A 22185-nucleotide genomic window follows, 5' to 3' on the forward strand; every position below is an offset into this window, starting at 1 on the left:
AATATCAAGAAAATTAAAAAGTAGGAATACAAAAGGTTTTAAAAAGTTATCTTCTGGCAGAGTAGAGTCAGTTGCCCACCTTGAGGAAGAGTCTCATATTTTTATAGATTCGGAAGAAGGAAAATGTGCTAACTAGTCTTCAAGAAAGCGCTACTCATCTTTTCTGGGACTTTGCACCTGGAACTGTTAACAGCTGAAGTTATGAGTCAGCTTGGCTCAAGAATTTGGCCCTGAGCCACATAAGAGTTAAAGTAAAAGCATGGCCAGGGATATTGGACTGGGACCAGAGGCTAAAATGATAATTTACAGAAACTTGGCTTGGATTCTAAAGCATGTTTAGTAATACCATAAGCCCTTTCAAACATACTGGAGTCCAGTATGTACATGTTCAGAAAAAGAGAGAAGCTATTTCTTGGAATCCCTTTGGTTACATGAGAGATATAACATTTTAATGTGGGGTCTTTTTTCTTTTTTATAATCTGAGTAGCTGTGGGCATGTCTTAAGCAAACACACCAAAAGAAGTTGGGCTTTTTTAGCGAAAAATTATTTGCCTGGGCCCAATGATTGTGCAGGATTGTAAATTTGTATCCGCAACCTGATTTTTCAGACTGTTTCTCTGTTTGTCAGATGTTACCAATAATTCACCATAACTATGCCACTTTTCTTTGTCAATACTATTGAAGAGCCAGATAGTTTCTGAGGGTGGGAAGGCACATTGTTTGAAGTTTCCTATGTGCGAGACTTGTTTGCAATGTGAAACAACCCAAATCTTTGTGGATATTGTAAAATTGTCCATGGCTTCTTGGCAGTCATATCAGAAAACCCCACAGTAAACAACTCCCAAACGTCACAGTAACATTCTCCCTGGAAAAAATGAAAACCAAATTTTGTTGTCCCAGCTTTTCTCATCTTCTTAATCTACAGACTCGTTTAGGCACTTTATCATCAGATTTTCCAGTGTTAATATCCAACCCTCCAAGTTCATTACTAACCCTGTAGGAAATGCCCAGTGACTAAGGTGCCAGTAAAGTTCAAGTTTCCTTTTCATTACAGTACCTTAAAGAAATAAATAAGACCTGGGGAAGTCTGATACATCAATACATACATAGAGCCTTTCTAATTCACACTCGTGTTTTTGGTTTTACATTAGAAGGTGGTGTGTTATTCCTAAGCCACAACATTACTGCTTCTGAGAAATAGCCCTTCGGGCAACAGACAGATGTTGCGCCAAACCACATTTCTTAATATAGCCTGTCATAATAAATAAAAAACAGTCAAAAAGAGAAAGAGTGAAGAAAAGACAAGATCCTGATTTCCAGTAGCAAAAGAAACAGAGCCCTTTGAAAACCTTAATTTAAGCCACACTGATCCCAGAGATAATTAAAAGACAGAAAGAAAATGAAAGCAGGACTTCGGCCTTTAAAAGAGCCCAGATCTAACCCTTTTCTAAGCCAGTGCTGTGACAATATATTTGTATCTCTGCAGTTTCTGTCATTTCTGCTTTCCTGGATGCCACTGCATTCTTCCATGCCTGCAGAAGGGAAAGCTTGTGGTATGCCCAAGTCACCTAAATATGTGCAGGAAGCTGTCACCTGCACCCGTAGTTTGAGCTGAGTACAGTCTGCCTGCGAGGTGGGTGTGTAAATTTAGACAAGCAGGCTCAAGGGAAACTTGTGGAAATGTGCCATCATATACAGAGTTTCTTGGCTGGTGAAGCATCACCCTAGCGATCCTATGACAAAGCTGACATGCATCACCAGTGGCCAGTGGATTATTGAATTATGCCTATGAAACATAGCCTCCATAAAATCCAACAGATCATGATTCAGAGAGTCTCCAGGTAACTGAACTAGTAGAGTGTTCCAGAAAATTTTGTGCACATAAAACACACTGACAATTTTAATGGCATGCAGAGTGTAGGAGTCTTTTCTTAGTTTTGAAAACAGTTTTGTCCTTTAGTAATGTGTCCATAATTTTAACTTATTAACTACAACATACTCTAAAGTAACCTAAATCTGCACATTACAAACATTAGAACATGGATATTTCACCAAAATGATTCTATAGTTCACTACTAGGGTGAAACAAGTATTACTTTGGAGAGGTAAAGTTTTCTTCTGTTAACTGGGCAAGAACTAGAACTAGAAAAGAAAATCAAGTTATATCTCATCAAAATTCTAATCATGTGTTCAATTTAGGAGAATGATCGTCAGTGAGTTTGTGACAGAAATATTCTAAAGGAAAAGTCTTTTAATTTATAATTGTGTCTCTGAAGTATTTGTGCCACTATAATGTCAAGCACACCATCACTGAGAGTTCTGTGTCTTTTTTTGTGGGAGGGAAGCTGAGGCTGCCTCATAACCCAGTAGACTCTGTATTGTAGTATATAAAATAAGAAAATAAAATCATTACAGAATTCTCTGTCATCCATATCTAATAAAACACAATTCTGGTCTGAAATATAGGAGTAGCCATCGATACAACTGAGAGCTTGCAGGAACAGTCTAGTGTCCAGCAGTCTGCTTTATATTTGGACTTGCATGTGCATAAAATAATCACACTTGGGCAAAAAATGTTTTATTAATTATTTTAAAGATACAGTGCTTTAAAATGCCATGAGAATTTAAATACATACCTCGGACATTTCCAATTCTCTTTCCAAGATTTCACTACGGATGAAAATGTTTTGCAGTATGAAGATGGAGAAGGGCATTTTGCAACTCATGAAGTATTTGGTTTAGCTTAGTTCTTGTGTCCTGTGCAGACTGACTGACAATGAAAACTCATGAATCTTATATTCAACCTACATTAACATGGATTTTATCCCTTGGGTTGAGCCCCAGATCTTCCTCAGCACCTCACACTCTCTTCATTGGCCTCTTTCAGCTCCATCTTAATATCACAGTGAACAAGGGCCTTACATTTTTCCAGCACAACTAGGTTATATGAGGCAAGTTCCTTAATTTGATCCATAACCTCTTGGGAGAAAGTTCCAGTCAAAAACACCTGAGAGACCAGGCTTTTGGCACACGCCTCCAGTGCTGACACTTTTGGCCCAGTCATTAACATTTCATTGGCAGATGCATCACCCATCATTTTCAGAAATGTAACAGTAGAACAGCCATCTGGACTGTCCAAAACTCGTATAAGGGGTTTGGAGCAAATCCTTTTCTTTAGCCCACACAAGATCACAAAGGGGCAGTATGGATTCACCTAGTCCGATGGCAGGGCCATTGACTGACACAACAATAGGCTTTTTAAATTTAATAAAAGTATTCATAGCGTTCTTGAAGGTGTCCACCATTTCAAGCCTTGCTCACTTTCTGTCATTCCTTAAATAAACATTTGTTTCACAAAGTACCCAAAATCAAGACCACAACAAAAGACACTTCCAGCTGCACTGAACCGCATAAGTTTGCTGTCATCTGCAGCAGCCCTATGCAGAGCATTAAGCCTTTTTTTAATTGCTTCTGTATTCAGTGTGTTTTTTGTCTGTCGATCTAGTTGATAGCAATATCTGGGTGAATTCATCCTCTTTCTTCACTACAATGTCTCTGTATGTGCTGGCATTTTCTGTTAGCTTGATGGAAAAGTACGTCTTCTTGAGAAAAGATTGCTCTCTGTCGTCATCCATAACATTTGTTGGGCTTCCTTTTGTTCTTGGAACTGATGTGTGTATGTCTGTTGTTGCAATGGCTGCTAATGGGTCTATTAATATCATTATAGCTTTTTGGGTAGCTGAGCCTGTGTCCATGGAAGCAGTAACTGAGCCAGATATCGGAGATATTAGTGGGTGTATCAGGGTCCTGTTCTCTATTCCAATGTGTTCTGCACTGGGACCTGACAAAGGGTCCCTGACAGGTTTCCCTTCTGTCACCTTGAAGTCCACCATTTCCTGCTGATCTACGGTAATAGGGTCCACTTTCTCAAGTACCTGAAAGCCACTCAGTTTTCTTATTGCAAACAAGTGTCTTCATAGTTGAATTTACTAGATCTATATTATTTGTGTGAGAGAGAAGTGAATCTGCCTTTCTCTTGACGTTCTCACTGGCAGCAAATAACACGCTGGTTTTGGATCTCTGGTGTTTGACAGTCACTAGTGTTCTAGGAGAGCTCTGAGAATAGTTTACGTTGGTAGATCTGGAAGCTCTTCTTCTGGTATTGTTTGAAAACATTCTACTTGTTCTGGTACATGCCAGTTTTTTTCTGTTTTTCTGTCTGTCGTCTATTAAAATCATTTATACATTTTTCACAGCTCATGAGGTGCTGTTCTGGCTCCCAAGTGTCATCCTGTTTGTCACAAACTTTCCATGAAACAAATAGATTATGCTCTCATTTTTGTCTTGTCTTTTGTCAACAATAGTTTCAACCTCAAACTCCTGGCAAGATATGAGGAAAGACTCAAGTTTGGAGCAGTTGCTGTGCCATCTTTGTTTCAGTTGTGTCTCCACATAGCTTCCAGTGATTCACCAGGTTCTGCATATGGATGAGCCACTTCTACTCCATCACCACTGGTTTATGAAAATTATGTGAAATAGCAGCTATGCTATGTTACTTAGGCTCTCCACCCTTAGTCTCTGGTGGGACAGCTTGGGCTTTGTTTCATGGTGCATGAGAGCTAGCTCAGTAGCCTCCTGTTAGAATAGCTAAGTCCACAGCTCCTACTGTCTGGTGTAGTACAGAAAGATTTCTTCCTGCCTGATACTCTTTTGTGTTTCTTTGTTTAATTGTGGTTGTGATGATGATTATATTGAACATTATAATGTTATACCATTTTTAATGTTACACTAGCTTACATTCAGTGACATAAAAATCCTTATTCCTGTGTAGCTTAACTCCATTATTTCACTTACTATGTTCTCAAAATTGTGTGTTGTATGTCAAAAACATAAATTAATGGTTTTTTTTATTACATATATTGTTGTCTTAACTTATGTTGAGAACAAATTATGGAGGTGCATATTGTTAATTTTTTATCATTTATATTTTTCATGCATTTGTCTTTACCTTAATCTTTGCTTATCCATAATACTCTTGAGTGTGTGTTCATTCTACCCTGAAGTACTCCATAAAACATTTATTAAAGGGTAGTCTACTGGTGAAAGGTGTCCATTTTTATCTGGGAATATCACAATTTGTCCTTCACATTTGATGAACAATTTGTTTGATCATAATATTTAGGTTTGAAAGCTTTTTTCCTGACTTCACTTGGAATATATTTGTCTACAGCCTTCTACCATCTTAGTTTTTGGATAAGAAATCCACTGGTTATTCAGTGGTTATTCAGATAAGAAATCTACTGGTTATTTTTGAGGGTCCCTTTTGCATGACTAGCTGATTCTCTTGTTTCCCTTGAAAATCCTCAAAATTATCTTTGTGTATGTTTTAGACAGTTTAATTATCAGATAAGTTTGAGTTTGTTTCTTTGAGTTTCTGTGATTTGGCATTTGTTGAATATATTCGGTGTTTATTTGCTGACTTAAATTGTTGTGTTCTTTATTATTACTTTCTTAAATAGTCTCCTTGATTATATGTCTCTCCCTTTGAAAGCCCCAAATGCATAAGTATGGCTGCTGCATGGTGTCTCTCAGATTTCTAGGCTGTGTAAAGCTACCTTGAACCTTTCCAGCCTGTGTTGATGACCACTATGTGTTTGACTGCCCCCAAGGGTACGTATCACAGATTGTCAGTTGGTCTTGCAAGGCTGATGCATCCTAGATTTCAATTCCTAGACTTCACTCATTGCAGTCTCATTAGTACACCACAATGTAGCAATCTCTAATTGTGAGGCACACAGAGCGCTTTGTCTCATGGCCAAGAAAATTAAGGAGATGGTTGCAAATCGTTTGAAGCAAAATTTTATAAATCAAAGTACAAATGTCTTCACTGGCTCGCTGGGCTGGGGTAAAGCAGAAGCTGAAGGGATAATTCATAAATGCCTTCCTTGCGTTCAAAGATGTCCAAAATAGAAAAGAAAATTATTTCATCAGAGCCCACTGGAGCCTACTGGGTATCATGTCCACAATGGGAGGAGTGTGTATTTTCTTGAAGTCTGCTGATTATGTGAATGACAGAGGCACTTATTCTGTTGGCCTTGTTCTCTTATCTCTGTAGCTATGATTATGTTTTAGGAAAAAATGGCAAAAGCATTTTCATGTTCTACCTTGTTTTCTTATTAGTGTAACTGTGGTTACATCCTTAGGATATACTCCTATTCAAGTTTTTTTGTTGTTGTTGTTGTTGTTTTTTTTTTTTTTTTTTTTTTTTTTTTTAATCAGTGTCTGCAGCCTGAGTTTTCAGGCTGTTCCTCTGTATAAAAATGTTAATCAAGAACCACTTCTAGATTCCTCATTGTTTTTTCTCTCACATTTTCATGAGGGTAATTTTGCGTATTTTGTAGATGAAATAAAGATTGTGTTAAGGGCTTTTCTGTAGAGTTTTCCACTTTGGATATGGAATCAAGCTTCACTTTAGAGTACATTTGAAATTTATTAGTCATGTTCAATCTGTACTTTCTTCTTTTAAAATAAAGGTTTCTAATAGAGGAATATATTGTTTTAATTCTTAGAATTGAACATTTGAACGCTCTAGTACAAGGGGTCTCTTTTTTGTAGCTGTAAGGTTGTAAAAGATGTTTGACATATGTCTGCTTTCTGCCATAGAACTCCAAAAATCTTTGCAATCTCCAAATGCTGTCTTTTAATATGATAATGATGATTCAGAGCTACATGCTGGGGTTTGTCAGTGAAAACGCAAAGGCATTATTTGAGGATAGGGACTCTAGGGTTCACTCTGCATCATTCCAAAATGACACAGGTGCTGCAAGTAATGGCGGCAGCAGCCCATTTAGAGAGGCTGCTTCAAAGATATCAGGTGCAATGAGGGAGGTGAAGCCAGGGCTGTGCACTCTGTGAAACTGCTGGAAACTGAGAAAAGGCAGAAACCACACTCACACCCAAGTTCAGTGAACAGGAGCCGCACTTACTCAGGAGCAGTGGCAGCTGCCCCATCACAGATGCAGACTCAGGCATCCCTCAGCTTTCTGAGACCTGGGAAGCCATTTTTCTAATAATGACCCCGAAGTGACTGTTCCCATTGTCTGGCCTCTCCCAGCTCCCATGCCCACTATGACATTGTACACATGTGCCATCATCCACAGAGATTCTGGTCTTATATATAGTAGAAGACATAAAGAGAATTTAGATTTTCCTAAAGCAGTTTATTGCTCACCAGTCTGCTTTTATATTTGGGCTTTCCAGCACAACTCGATTACATGAGGCAGAGTCCTTCATCTGCATTATAACCTATGGGGTGAAACTTGCAAAGAAACCTTAGAGACCAGACCTGTGACACATGCCTCCTCTCCTGTCAGCTTTCACCCAGCAATTAACATTTCATTGGCAGATGCTTCACCAATCTGCTTGGGAAATGTAACCATAGAGCTGCCGTCTGAACTCTGTCCAAAAGTCATGTAAGGGGTTTGAAACCAAGCCTTTTCATTAGGTCACATGAAAGCACAACGAGGCAGTGTGAATATACCTATTCCAAAAGATGTGCCACTGACTGGTAAAACAAAAGGCTTTTAAAATTGATTGAAAATATTCGCGAAGTTCTTGATGGTGTCCAACATTTGAAGGCTTGTTCTGTTTCTGTCATTTCTTAAGTCCTTCACCAAGTACCAAAATAAAGACCACAGCAAAAGACACTTCCTGCTGCACTGAACATCATGAGATTGCTGTCATCCACAGCAGCCCTATTCAGAGCATTCACCATTTCTTAATTGCTTCTTTATTCAGAGAACTTTTTCCTGTTGATCAAGTTGATAGCAATATCTCGGTGAATCCGAACTTTTTCCCCACTACAACATCTCTGTTTGTGGTGGCACTTTCTGTTAGCCTTATGGTGAAGTATATCCTCTTGATAAAAGGCTGGACTCTGTTCATCATCAGTAACATTTCTCTGCCCACCTTTCACTCTTGGAACTAATGTATGAATGTCTACCTTTCCGGTGGCTGCTAATGGGCCCATTAACACCACTATACCTGTTTTGGTACCTGAGTCTGCAGTCATGGAATGCATGGAGGTCTGGCTCTCAGTCTGAGTCAGACATCTGAAAAAATAGTGGGTGAAACTGGGTCTTTTTCTCTATTCCACACTGTCCTGTCCTGGGGTCTGATAAAATCCTGTTGAGATTCCCTTCTGCCTCCTTGAAGACCACTGTATCCTGCTGATCTGTCTCAATAGGGTACAGTTTCTTGAGTTCCTGAATGCCACTTACTGTTTTCTTCTTGTTAAAGGGGCTGTGAGGGCAAGAGTCTTTCTTAATAGTTGGATTTACTAGCTCCATATGCTTTCGGTAGGATAGAGGTGACACTGGGTTTCTGTTGACTTTCTGGCTGGCAGCACATAACTGGCTGCTTTTGAATTTGTGGTGTTTGCCAGTAACTAGAATTATAGGAGCATTCTTAGAAAACGTGGGGTTGGTAGATCTAGAAATTCCTCTTCTGGCATTGTTTGAAAAAGTTCTGCTTTTTCTGGTCCATGTCATTTTTTTTTTTTTTTCTTTTCTGTTTTTCAGTCTGTTGTTTGCTAAAGTCATATATACCTTTTTCACTTGTGCTGCTCTGGTTCCCAGGTATCATCCCGTTTCTCCTAACCTTTCCAATACTAAATACTTTTTTCTTTTGAGAGGGAGTCTTGCTCTGTCTCCCAGGCTAGAGTGCAGTGGCACAATCTTAGTTCACTGCAAGCTCTGCCTCCTGAGTTCACGCCATTCTCCTATCTCAGCCTCCGGAGTCGCTGGGATGACGGGGCATCTGCCACCACCGCCCGGCTAATTTTTTGTATCTTGCTTCACCGTGTTAGTCAGGATGGTCTTGATCTACTGACCTCGTGATCCACCCTCCTTGACCTCCCGAAGTGCTGAGCCACCGAGCCCGACCTTTCTCTTCTTTTTTTCTTTTCCTGTTCTTTTCTTTTTTTAAACAGAGTGTTGCTCTATCACTGGACAGCAGTCCAGGGGCACAGTTGAGCAATCTGCCTCACTGCAACCTCCACCTCCAGGATTCATGTGATTCTCCTGCCTCAGGCTCCCGAGTAGCTGAGATTACATGTGCCTGTCACCACACCCGGCTAACTTTATGTATTTTTACTGTATTAGCCTGGATTGTCTGGCTCTCCTGAATGCGTGATCTGCAAGCCTCTGACTTTCAAATTGCTGGTATTACAGGCATGAGCCACTGTGCTTGACCTCTGTCTTCCCACTTCTGTCCTGTCTAATGTCAACAAAAATTTCAACCTCAAACTCCTGGGAAGCCATGAAAAAAGACACAGGATTGGAGCAGTTGCTGCCTCAACTTGTTTCAGTTGTATCTCCACATAGTCATATGTTTCGGCCTCCGGTGCTTCACTACATTCTTCATATGGATGAGTCTATTCCAGTTTGTCACCACTGGTGTAGTGAAAATTGTGTGAAATAGCAGCTATGCTGTGTGACCTTAGGCTTTCCACGCTTACTCCCTGGTGAGACAGCTTGGGCTTTGTCTCATGGTACATTATAGCTGGCTCAGTAGCCTGAGGTGAGAGTAGCTAAATCCACAGCTCCTACTCTGGTGTAGTGCAGAAAGCTTTTACCTGCCCGTTATTCTTTTTTTCCTTTTCTTTTGGTTTCTTAAATTGTGTTTGCTTGTATGATTGCATTGAATATTCTAAAGTTATTCTACTTTGAGAGATATGGTAGCTTACCTTCAATAACATGCAAATCCCTTACACCTTTAGAGCTTCACTCTCATTATTTCACTTATTGAGTTCTCAAAATCTTACCTTTATGAATTGTACATCAAATACACAAGTTAGTGATAGTGTTTTTATTACATATACTAGTGTTTTAAATTACAGGGGAAATAAATTGTGGAGGTGTACATTGTTAATTTTTCACGTTCTCTAATTGCTCATTTATTTATCTTAATATATATTCATTCATACTGCGCTTTAGTGTCTGTTCATTTTACCATGAAGTACCCCATACGGCATTTTTCAAAGGGTAGACTACTGGGAAAATATCCCACCTTTTATCTGGAAATGTTATAATTTCTCCTTCACTCATGATGGAAAGCTTTCTGAACATACGATTTCTGTTCAAGTGTTTTTTCTTACAGCATTTGGAATATGTTAATCTATTGCTTTCTGTCCTCTGAGTGTTCAGATATCCGCTGATTATTTTTGAGGGTTCTTTGAACACGAGTAGCCACTTCTCTTGCTGCTTTCATGATTTACTCTTTTTCTTAAAGAGTTTAATTATCATATAATTTGCATTTGTTACTTTGATTTTCTCCTACTTGGAGTTGATTGAGCTTGATATTATTTAACACTACTGGTTCTAAATAGTCTTCCTGATTCTTTGTCCCATCCTTTCAACTTCCAGTATGTGTAATAGGGCTGCTTCGTAGTGTGTTATGTGTGTGTGTGTTATATTCGTGTGTTTATGTGTTTAGTTTTCAATGTTTTTGTCCACAAATGTCTAACCTCTTAAGAGAAAAAGAACAATAAGGAAAACATGTTCTGATTTTTTAAATCTTCTGACAGTTGCGCAGAAGGACAAAGAGCCTGCATAATGTTTGGGGAATTAAAAAATGACTATTCACCCCTGTCGGGACCTCCATAAAGCAGAAGCAGCCATCAGTGCACAATTCCTCCTCAGATTTGGAAGACAGGGTCCTTTTAGTTCATCATGGCTCTTGTAAACTGTTTCAGAATTATTTGCAAGGCAGCATCCCACAGTTGTGGTTAATAAAGCTTAAGTAGCTGCTATTGATCTGTGCTATAGAATTGACAAATTTTAGTTTTGGTTTATTATACAAACTTTTTTGGAAGGTATAAAACTTCAGTTAGACTCCAGTTACCTATAATATTTGCCTCATACTAATCCTGCCACTGCACCTATTGTATAATTGAAGAGACAGGTATACAGTGCTCTGTAGTACATTGCAGCACTTTCCCTGAATCTACGATCATTTTACTTTGGTCTATTTGTCTTTGCACCTAAAGTATGACTTGCATAGAAGTCACAAAAGTGAATCCTTCGTTGAAGAGTACACTTACACCTGTGTGTGCCTTTTTAAGAAAGAGCTTGTGTCCAAAATTGCTGGGTTCTTGGTCTCACTGACTTCAAGAATGAAGCTGGAAACCCTCACGGTGAGTGTTACAGTTCTTAAATATGGTGTGTCCAGAGTTTGTTCCTTTAGACGTTCAGATGGGTCTGGAGCTTCTACCTTCTGGTGGGTTTATGGTCTCGCTGTCAGGAGTGAAGCTGCAGACATTCATGGTGAGTGTTACAGCACTGAAAGGCAGCGCGTCTGGAGTTGTTACTTCTTTCCAGTGGGTTCGCGGTCTCATTGGCTTCAGGAGTGAAGCTGCAGACCTTTGCGGTTGAGTGTTACTGTTCATAAAGGCAGCTTGGACCCAAAGAGCGAGCAGCAGCAAGACTTACTGCAAAGAAGGAAAGAACAATGCTTCCACAGGGTGGAAGATGACCCCAGCGGGTTGCTGCTGGCTGACTGGGGCAGCTTGCTTTTATTCCCTTACCTGACCCCAACCCACTTCCTGCTGATTGGTGTATTTTTACAGAGAGCTGATTGGTCCATTTTGACTGAGTGCTGATTGGTGTATTTACAATCCTTCAGCCAGACAGAATCACAGAATGCTAGTTAGCTAGACCCAGAGTTAATGAGACTCAGAGTACTGATTGGTGAATTTACAAACCTTGTGTTAGACACAGAGGGCTGATGGGTGCATTTACAATCCTTGAGCTAGACACAGAGGCTAGACGGAAAGCTTTTCCAAGTCCCCACTAGGTTAGCTAGATACAGAGTGCTGATTGGTGCACACAGGATCTTCCTGCTAGATATAAAAGTTCTCCAGGTCCCCATCCAGTTCAGGATCCCAGCTGGCTTCACCCATTGGGTCCTGCACTGGGTCTGCAGGCGGAGGTGTCAACCAGTCGGGAGCCACACCTGCACTCCTCAGCCCTTGGGCTGTGAATGGGTCCTGCTGCCACTGAGCAGGCGGAGGTGCCTGTTGAGGAGGCTCGGGCTGCGCTGGAGCCTACCACAGGAGGGGAGCTCAGACATGCTGGGCTGCAGGTCCCAAGCCCTGCCTGGCCGGGAGGCAGACAAGGCCCAGCGAGAATTTGAGGCGCCGGCTGACTGGCACTGCTGGGACACCCGAAGCAACCTGTGCAGCTGCTGACCTGGGTGCTAAGCCCCTCACTGCCCTGGGCTGGCGGCATCCGCTGGCCACTCCTGGTGCAAGGCCAGCCCAGCCCACACCCGCTGGAACTCACACTGGCCCGCAAGGGCAGCCCCGGTTCCCGTCCCCGCCTATCCTTCCCCATCTCTGGGCAAGGAGAAGGAGGAGGCACCATCCTCAACCACCCCAGAGAGGGGCTCCTACGGTGCCCTGGCCGGCTGAAGGGCACCTCAAGCACCACCAGAGTGGACACCGAGGCTGGAGGCTAAGGAGGCGCTGAGAGTGACGGCACATTGTCACCTCTCAAGCTCACATTTAGATTTGTTATAAGTAAAATATTACATATTCTGGCATTGACTTTTTTGTTTTCCACGTATTCTTCTTACTTGATCTTCAATTTGTCTTTTTCTCATTTAAAATTTTGGTTACTTTTGAAAACCTTTTGTTTTATTTTTTTATATCACAGTGAGCTATTTGGGACTTCAATTAACATTGAATTTAACATCTCAATTAACATTGAAAACTTAAAATAGACTACTGTGAACAATCCTAACTTGTGTGAATAATCTAATGTTTGTCAACAATATAAAAATATGCAGATCTTGTAGTGTTCCATCCTTCCCAATTTACATTATTGTTTCTTATTCTATCTGCGCACACAGAGTGTTCACTAATAGTTAAGATTGCCAGGGTTGTAACAATAATGACATGTTTCTTTTAGAGAAGCATTCGTCACAATTCCCTTTAGCTTTTCTTTATCGAGATATTTTTGCTTGAGCATCAATTAACCAGTTACAAATGTCAGGTCTGATAGCATTCTTTTCTATTAAAACTTGGATATCTCAACACCTTCTGACTTCGGTGGTTTCTGCTGAGCAGTCACCTGTTACTTTTAATCAAGACCTTCTTGTACATAGCATGTTGTCGTTCCCTTTCTGTTTTTACAGCTTTCTTTGTATTGGTTCTTGATTGACTATCATATTTTCTGATGTGGCTCTCATTGACTGTATTGTGGTTAAAGATTAATCTGCTTTTTAATATTCATATTTTTGCAGTGGCAAATCTCTCCATCTTTTGCTCTTGTTTATAGTTTGCCTAATATATAAAACTAGTGCAATTTTTTTCTCAACAGCTTAAACATTTGTGACCAATTGCTGGCATTTCTATCTGAGAGTGACTTCGGAGTTAGACAAAAGAGAAATAAATGATTATTTAACCAAATTTTCATATATCCTTTCGAAATACTGGAAAAAGAAACACAGTAATTTAGCACATAAGTCCTCCTTTTTTTTTTTTACAGAAGCAGAACTCAGATCCTCACTTTGACAATGTAGATTTCAATTTTGAAGGCATCATCTGTGACTAGGAGGTGATACGGAAATCCACAAAGAATAAAACAAAACCAAAGAAAATTTTATCATTTTGTAATTGTCTTTCCTTATTAAATGTTTACTTGGTTGATATAAACTATTGATTTTCAGGGTCCAGACTGTGTTTCATGGTTTGAATTTTTTTTGTTCTTTTCTTTGAACTGTTTGAAACTTCTAGCCCTGCAGTTTTGCTTTTATTTTTAGCTATGAAACACCGAGTGTTTTCTGATTTCAGAGTTTATTGTTATTTATGAGATTCATGTTTTGTCTATTGTTTAAAATGCTAAAACTGAATATTATACATCCAATTTGGAATCCCAGATACTAGGTTTTTGTTTCACTGGTTATGTTATAAAGTTTTTGGTTGCTTTGTGCTAATTGAAATCATCAATTACATGTAAAATGTATGAGATTATAATCTCTGTTGTAAAGTACATTTTGGTTTTATGTAAAAAAAAATACAATAAGTGGTTTACAAAGTGACTTTCAAAGAAATATCTAAGTAAAATAATAAGAAAATAATGTAAGCATGCAGCAAGATCAAGAAGTTCGAAGATTCCTGGTAGAAGCTTGTTTAAATATTTTTTTTTAAAAAAAGGTCAGCTAACTGTGGCTGCAGGAGACTGTAGAAGGGGGAAAATTATAGAAGATAATCTCACAGAGCTCATCTAATTGAATAAGGTTTTAATAGTTCTGTAGATTTTATTTTAGATTTCACTGTAAGCCTGGTTCGTGACTGGAAGTGGAATTGGTAAGAGTGTTACTAGCCTATATTGCTAAGAGGTTAGAAATGCTTCTAAATATCCTAAGATCTTGAGTCTCAGGTACCTTTGAGAAATTAACAATGTTGAATCATCTCTTGAGAAAATTATTTTTAAAAATGCACATTTAGAACTCTTTGATATTATATTTTGAAGATTTTTTAGCATCAACTTTGGTTTCTATAAAGCAGAAGACTTTCAAAAACCTTAAGTAGGTTCAATTGATTAAACTTAGGGTAAGCATCAGTAACGCAAGATCAGTTCAGTTAATCAATGATTAGAAACAAAATGATACATTTTCTGCTTCTCTGCTTTTCCTTCCCATTATTTTAAAATATTTTTGTAAAACATTAATGGCAAAAAATAAAACCCTAGTCAGCCTCTGTTTTGGAGGAACCAAGAGAGAAAACTCAATCAGTGGCATTTGGGATAGAGCTAATCTTGACTACAGTTGAAAGGAATAAATAATAGACATGACTACACGTGCGTTGGCACACCATATTATGAATACACATTGTACATTCAGAAAGGCTTCTAATACGAATGACACTAGGATATTACAGTAGGTGAGTCAAATGAAAATCAAGTTTTCAAGGCTTAAAGCTGGGGTTAGAGGATTTCCAATTTTGCTAAAGTTGTTTTCTAGAACTAATGCTCAAGTATCTTCTACTGTTAAAGAAAGTATTTGATAGAAGTTTGCATAATTGGGGCATCTTTGACCAGAATTCTCTGTGCTCTACCTTTTTCCAACATAATAAAATAATACATTTAAAAATGCATAGTAGATAAGAGAAAAGAAACACCAATGAATGAGGAAATTGATGTAATAGGAAAAATATCTGAAAATATTAATATGAATCCAAAAGGAGGTGAATTTCTACAAGGTACAACTGTTTTTGTTTGAATCAAAACTTTGTGTCGGAACTTTTGCAACTGGCAACAACATGGTAACTATCCACATTTACACTGCTTCTTCACTTCCCACTTAGCCCCTGACCTGTGGACTCTTCTTGATGCTAGAGCCTTCTCCACAAGGCAGAACTCTTCCTACCCGTACAGGGCTAGCTTTTTTCCCAGGTTAATAAAATATCATTCAATACCTAAAATGAAAAGACAAGTTTTTGTTTGTTTGTTTGTTTGTTTTTTGCTTAATATACTAAGGGAGAGCTCTGCTGTTTAGACACAATCTTGGAACAATACGGAGAGTGTGAAATCAAGGCACTGACAGATATTAAGTTGTGTACAGAAGCTGGCTTCCTTTGTAGAATCAAAGTTGTTCAAGTCAAGCTTGTAGTGAAAGAGGAAGATTTATTGAAGTCTGTGACTGACCTCCTGATTTTTCAAAGTGCTGGCAGTTTTAATATTACTATTACTATCATTACTTGTAAAAGCTTTTTCATTGAGGTAGTTAAGCTTTATAGATTACTTATAATTTGAACCGTGATTTTAATGGCTTACATGTTTAACAGTGATTACAAAATCAAGTATTTAACTAAATCTTTGTGAAATTTAAATTGTCATTTTCTAAGAAGAACATAATACACCCTTTGTTTTTAAAGAAATAAGAGTACTTCTAATTGTACCATATGTTAAGTAACTAAAACCCTGATATAGGTCATAGAGACTTGGCAGTAAGTAAATAGAAAAATGAATACTTTGAAAGTGTATATTTTACCGACATGGCATTTGACCACTGAAACACATATGCATATGTATGGTGTATGTATATGTGTGTGTGTATGTGATATGTGTGTGTGTGTGTGTGTATATATGTACCATATATATCAGGGAAATTTTTTATGGAATTACTATTACAAAACCACCGTAAAAAAAGCTGACTTATTAAAAGAAGGTTTACAGTTTCATTATTTATTCAAAGAATGCTTTTGGAGAACGACTTACTGTGTCTGCGTACCATATATATATATATATGTACATAGGGAGGTATAAGTACTTATGTATATGATCACAGCAGGCTGCCTACAAGATGAAGAAAGGAGAGCAAGTCAGCAGTCCCAAAACTGGAAGAACTTGGAGTCCAGTGTCGGAACAGGAAGAAGTATCCAGCAAGGAGAGAGATATACACTTTGGAAGCTAGGCCTCTTACTTTTTGATGTGTTTTCTGGTCGCTTCAATATTGCTAGAAGCCTTATTTGTTCTACCCAACAGAATAATGAGATCTTTCCATAGATTCAATGTTAATCTTTTTGGGAAAACACTCAGACTCATATCCGGGATTAATACCTCTGTATCGTCAATCCAATGAAAATAGCAACTCAATATTAACCATCAGAAGTCTACCCCTTGTCAACATGAATCAATGTACATCTCCTGCAATAATACATACTCGTTTCAAATACATGACAAAAATGAAGGTCATAATTATTCCTAACATAATAGAAAATTATCTTTTTAAATCCCAATCCCAACACTATTCACAAGGTTTACATACAAAATGCTGATAAGAACTCATTAAATCTTATGTAGCCTGATAAAGAAAAACAAAAGAATTTTCTTATACATGTGTAACCTGCCGCACAAATTTTTTTTTTTTTTTTTTTTCACAGAAGAAGGAGGAAAAACTTAAGACAAATTAGTGTCCCATTTCTGCAGCTGGTCACGTGGTTTCTGAGCAGGTATGAATGGACTAACTTCTACTACCCATTCTTTGTTCCCTTTTCCTGCAGTAAGCACTTCAGCAGTTTGTGGTTTTATTGTTTTGTTTGTCGTTGTTGTGTGTTATCCTGGAGAGTGACAAACTTACTATCTGAATAGTCTCATCCAACTTGTAGTCCTCTCAGGATAGGGCTGTTGTAGTTTCCCCTGACTCTTTAATCATATGTCATGGTAATTCAAGACACGTCCTAATGGCATCTTCTGTATTTCTGCTTACTCTTCCTTCCCTCTATTGCAGAGGAGAGCTGATTTTGATAGGTCAGGTCAATCACCCCAGTCAACACTGTAACTGCCTTCTTAGAATGTTGATGAAAGCAGAAGCAGACCAAAGTCTCCAGGTGGCAATCTTGAATTCTAGTTTAATGAAATCATTATTGTTTCTTCCAGAGGCAGCATTTTCCCCCAGGGAACTAAGTCTTCTCTAGGCCAGCAGAGCATAATGTCAGAAAGAAAGAAAGAAAGAAAGAAAGAAAGAAAGAAAGAAAGAAAGAAAGAAAGAAGGAAGGAAGGAAGGAAGGAAGGAAGGAAGGAAGGAAAGAAAGAAAGAAAGAAAGAAAGAAAGAAAGAAAGAAAGAAAGAAAGAAAGAAAGAAAGAAAGATGTTGCTAGTGGAACACCAGGAGTGATAGTGACTGCTGAAATTTCTATTTTCATCGCTTGATTCCTGGACCCATGAATTTGGCTATGGAAGAAACAATGATATATACTGGATGCTGATTCAGAGAATACATGGTCTTCTGGAGAACTTTGCCACAGCCCTGCAAAGTATTGTCACATAGTTGGCATTGCAGTTATAACGTCAAAAGGACACTTCACATTTCTAGTAGTTTAGCTGTTTCAGGGAAATGAGAAACACGGTAAGACCGGTAGATTTAATGAGTGGGAGCCCATGGCTGCACTTCATTTGCAGTATGAGTGCGCTGGTCAGAGGCGATGTTGTGTTGAGTGCCATAATGGTGAATAAGGCATTTTGTGAGTCTGTGAATGTGAGTCTTGGCAGAAGCATTGCGTGCACAATGGGGAAACCCATTTCCACATTAGGTGTCTTTTCCCGTGTGGACAAGTCTCTGACATTTCCTTGATGAAAGAGGTCCAATATAATTAATCTGTCATCAGATAGATGGCTGATCACCCTGAGAAACTGGGTCACACTGAGGGCTCAGTTTTCATCTCTGCTGCTGGCAAACTGTACACTCAGCAGTGGCCATCCATAGCTAGGTGAGCCTGTGTGAGTGGAAGTCTATGTTGCTGAGCACATGTGTAATCTCAATTCCTGCCACATGGCCACTTTGTTCATGGACCCATCGGACAATAAGAGGGGTGGGTGAGGAAAGAGACAGAGGGTATCCCCTGAACAAGTGTTTCTATCCACTTGATTATTGAACCATTTATCCACTGAGGTCTCTCGTTGGTGAGCACTCAGATGGAATACAAGTGTTTTCACAGCTTTTGACCACTCACAAAGCTCCGTCTACCTACCTCTTTCCCAAATTTCTTTGTCACCAATATTCTAGTCATGCATCTCATAAGTGTCTGACATCCAGCCAAACCATTGACTTTGGATCAAGAACCAGTTTAGAGTCAGAAATTTGGCCATTTTTCCTCCAACACAATGTGTGCAACCAGGTTCACTATTCAAAATTCTGCCCACTGGGAAGATTTCTCCTCACCACTGTCCTCTAGGGGTGTCCTAGAAAGGGGCTCTAGTGCTTCAGCTGTCCTATTTAGGGTAGTGGCTGGATATTGTGCAGAACCATCTGTGAAAAAGCACTCTGTCTTCTGTTCCTCTGTCAAGTCATAGGGATCTTCCCATGAGGTCATCGGTACAGGCTGATGGATAGAAGGTCAGGTGGCTGGAGTAGAGATGGTGGGTATTTGAGCTACTTTCTCATGTAACATAGTTGTGCCTTAGCACCTGCTCAAGCCTGGTCATGTGTATACCACGTCCATTTGATGATGAAATGCTGCTGTCCACAACCTACTTTATGACTCAATGTTTCAGAAAGCACCAAGGTCATGATAGACAGTGTAGTTCACATGGTGACATGATGACCAATAGTCAAATGTTTGATTTATAGCTAAGCCCATCAATGGGTCAAGAGCTGTGTCTCCAAGGAATAGGAGTTATCTGCAGAAGATGACAGTGCCTTGCTTAAACATCCTAAAGGCCTATGCTGTGATTCACCTGTGGGAGCACTGGCAAGTATTGTCACATATTTGGCATTGCAATTGAAACTTCAAAAAGCCATTTCACCATTCTATTAATCCAGCTGCTTCAGGATAATGGGAAACATGGTAAGACTGGTAGATTTAATAAGCAGGACACCGCTGCCACTGTTCTGTAGCTCTGGTCTCCAAACAGCATTCCTGTCTGCCACTGAAACCTCAAGCACCATTGAATCTGCTGGTGTACATGGCCCAAGAGGTAGATGGGTTTGCACCGGAGTCTGCAGTAGTTGCAGAGTCTTTTCCAAATATGGATGCCCCTGAAAGCGAGCAGTCGTTTGGGTCACTCAGTACATGGGGCAGGGGAACATATTCAAATGAAAAATGTGCTTCTTCAAAAATCCGAATAGGACTAGTTGGCATTGTGCCTCTTTCTTGGTTAGAAGAGGGTCTCATACAACAACTTGTTCTTTACCCTGGATAAGATATTTTGACAGGATTCAAAAGACTGGACCCTCAGAAACATTACTGAGGTACAAGATGTCTGAAATTTAGATGTATTTTCCATCCTCTGTTACATAAATATCCCACCAATAATTCAAAGTACGCTTGCTACTTCTTGCTCACTCATCAAATCAGTCTAATTTTATAAATGTGATGGACCAATGTGGTATCTTACAGAAGCGAAAACAATCCAGGTCTCTCTGAATAAGATTATGACAGGATACCAGAGTGTTGTTATACCCCAGAGGAAGGATAATGAATGCATGTTGCTGGCCTTTCCAGCTGAAGGCAGGTTCCCTGTGGTGGTCCATGTATACATGAATAAAGAAAAGGCCATTGGCCAAGTGAATGACTGCATACCACATAGCAGTAGATGTGCTAATTTGCTCAAACAATAAACCACATCTAGTACAACAGCTGCAAGTTGATTCACCATTTCCTTGTTATAATTCTCCAATGTCATCCTCCAACATCCACCTGTCTTCTGCACAGGCTAAATGGGAGAGTTGAATGAGCATGTGCTGGTAATTACCACCCTGGCATCTTTGAAATTTTTGATGGTGGCACCCATCTTTGCAATCTTCTCAGGGTTTTGATACTGTTTCTTATTTACTATTTTTCTAGGTAGGAGGAAGCTCTAGTGGCTTTCATTTGACCTTCCTTATTGTCACAGCCCTCTCCCTGCAAGTCATGGAAGTGTGGGATTCTGACAGCTGCTACGTCTATCTATATCAGTTATCATTTCAGCACTGGGAAAATGACCACAGGATGACTCCAGGGACTCACTGGACACTCTGTAAATCTGGTGTACTAAGCTAAAGCCGTATTAATTACCTGACCTCCCTGAGCTCCTACTTTAATTGTAGGACCACGATGACATCTTTGGTCCCCTGGAACCCACATCAACACTGAACTAAAGTCCAGTAGTTTCTGAAAAGTCTAATTATTTTCCTTTCCCTAATGCACAGTTATCTTGAGAAAAAGCCTAGTCTCCTTGGGGAAAGATGGTGTAAAAATTCACTGCATAAATCGTCATTTACATAGTGGGTTTCTTGGTCAAGGGAACCCAGCCTCCCTTTCATTCAGGGAGTTCCGGGTCTTTAATCTGGCTCTAGAATGGAAATTGATGGGGGGGTCTGTACTTCACTGTTTTCATCATTCAGAATTGTCTTTTTCCCTATGACCCAGGGATTTCTGTATGTATATTGTGAGTATGAATGCAGTAGGCTTTCCATCAATTTCACTTCCAGGAACAACATGATTAAATAATCAACAACACAGCTCTACACAAGCCACATTATTCTGACGGCCACTATCCCACATTGTGCCCACATTGCCTTGGATGGTTGAATGCTGCCCCTTGGCCCCGTCACATGGGGATCCAAACTTTCTCATCGTATTTAAATTTTGGAGTTGAGTTACTGTGGTTTCCAGAGAAAAGCAATTATAGGGAAATTCAAAAATGCAGGTGCTGACCTCCCAAATCTGTATCACAAGGCATTGGATGAGGGTATGTGTTCTGGACCCTACCAGATTGGATGAGTAAGTCTAAAGGATGAGTCTACTTCAGCATCCCAATCTCCCTATGCTTTTGTATCTCCTCCTCTCCATTTAGCTAATGTAGGCCAGGCATTTCCAGCTCACTCATACAGGGCCATCTTTTAATCCACATTTCAGCTAATTAAGAAAATTAACTATTAGAACTTTAATTTTACCTTTTGTAACTCCCTAAGCTGCCTCATTAAACACAAAGTCACTACTTCATGGGCCCTAATCAGTAAATTCAGCCTGATAACATCTATGTTCCTTCCATTAACATAATCCCATACACATAATATCTATTCCCATGCCTGTTCTCTAGATTGATGTTCATATAAATGAGGTAACTCGAACTTTTGTGTGTGTGCGATGTGTGTGTCTGTGTAGCACACCACCTCATGGGTCACGCTCTCTATATCACTTCTAGGAGCCCACCACAGCATTCCAGCCATGTATAGAAAAAAAAAAAAAAAAAAAAAGGGGTTTGGGATAGCTTCTGAGAAGAATCAATATTATCTTGCCTGGCAACTGCCTCAGGGAAGGCACTACCTGTTGCCTCATCCGGTGCAGGGTTTATCTCTTAAGACTGAGTTGGATGGACTGATGACAGCATGCATCAGAAAGACAATACTGGCTCTTCTGGAGATGAGAAAGCTGTTCCTTTCGCCCAAAAAGCTTCATCAGAATTTACATACTCAGTATCCTCAGCTTCATCAGAGTCCTCCCACACAACCTTATTCTGAGTTGCAGGACTCCATTCTATTCAATCAATGCCCTCACTGTAACTGTAGACACATTTTGAGGATGTGCATGCATCTTTCATTGAATGTCAGTCACTTACATGATAAGAGTCTGGAATTTTGGCTCTTTCTCTACAGTTGATAAGACTATCACTCAGGACAAAAATAGCAGACTTGGCACTC

At 39.5% G+C, this 22185-nt stretch overlaps 1 pseudogene; it reads right to left on the reverse strand.

Annotated features, from left to right (window-relative positions):
- Positions 1-2738: 2738 nt before the first annotated feature.
- LOC108522242 (testis-specific chromodomain protein Y 1-like) lies at positions 2739-8643 on the reverse strand (annotated as a pseudogene).
- Positions 8644-22185: the final 13542 nt, after the last annotated feature.

Source organism: Rhinopithecus bieti, unplaced genomic scaffold (genome assembly GCF_001698545.2).
Source record: "Rhinopithecus bieti isolate Rb0 unplaced genomic scaffold, ASM169854v2 scaffold_3255, whole genome shotgun sequence".
NCBI classification, from domain to species: domain Eukaryota; kingdom Metazoa; phylum Chordata; class Mammalia; order Primates; family Cercopithecidae; genus Rhinopithecus; species Rhinopithecus bieti.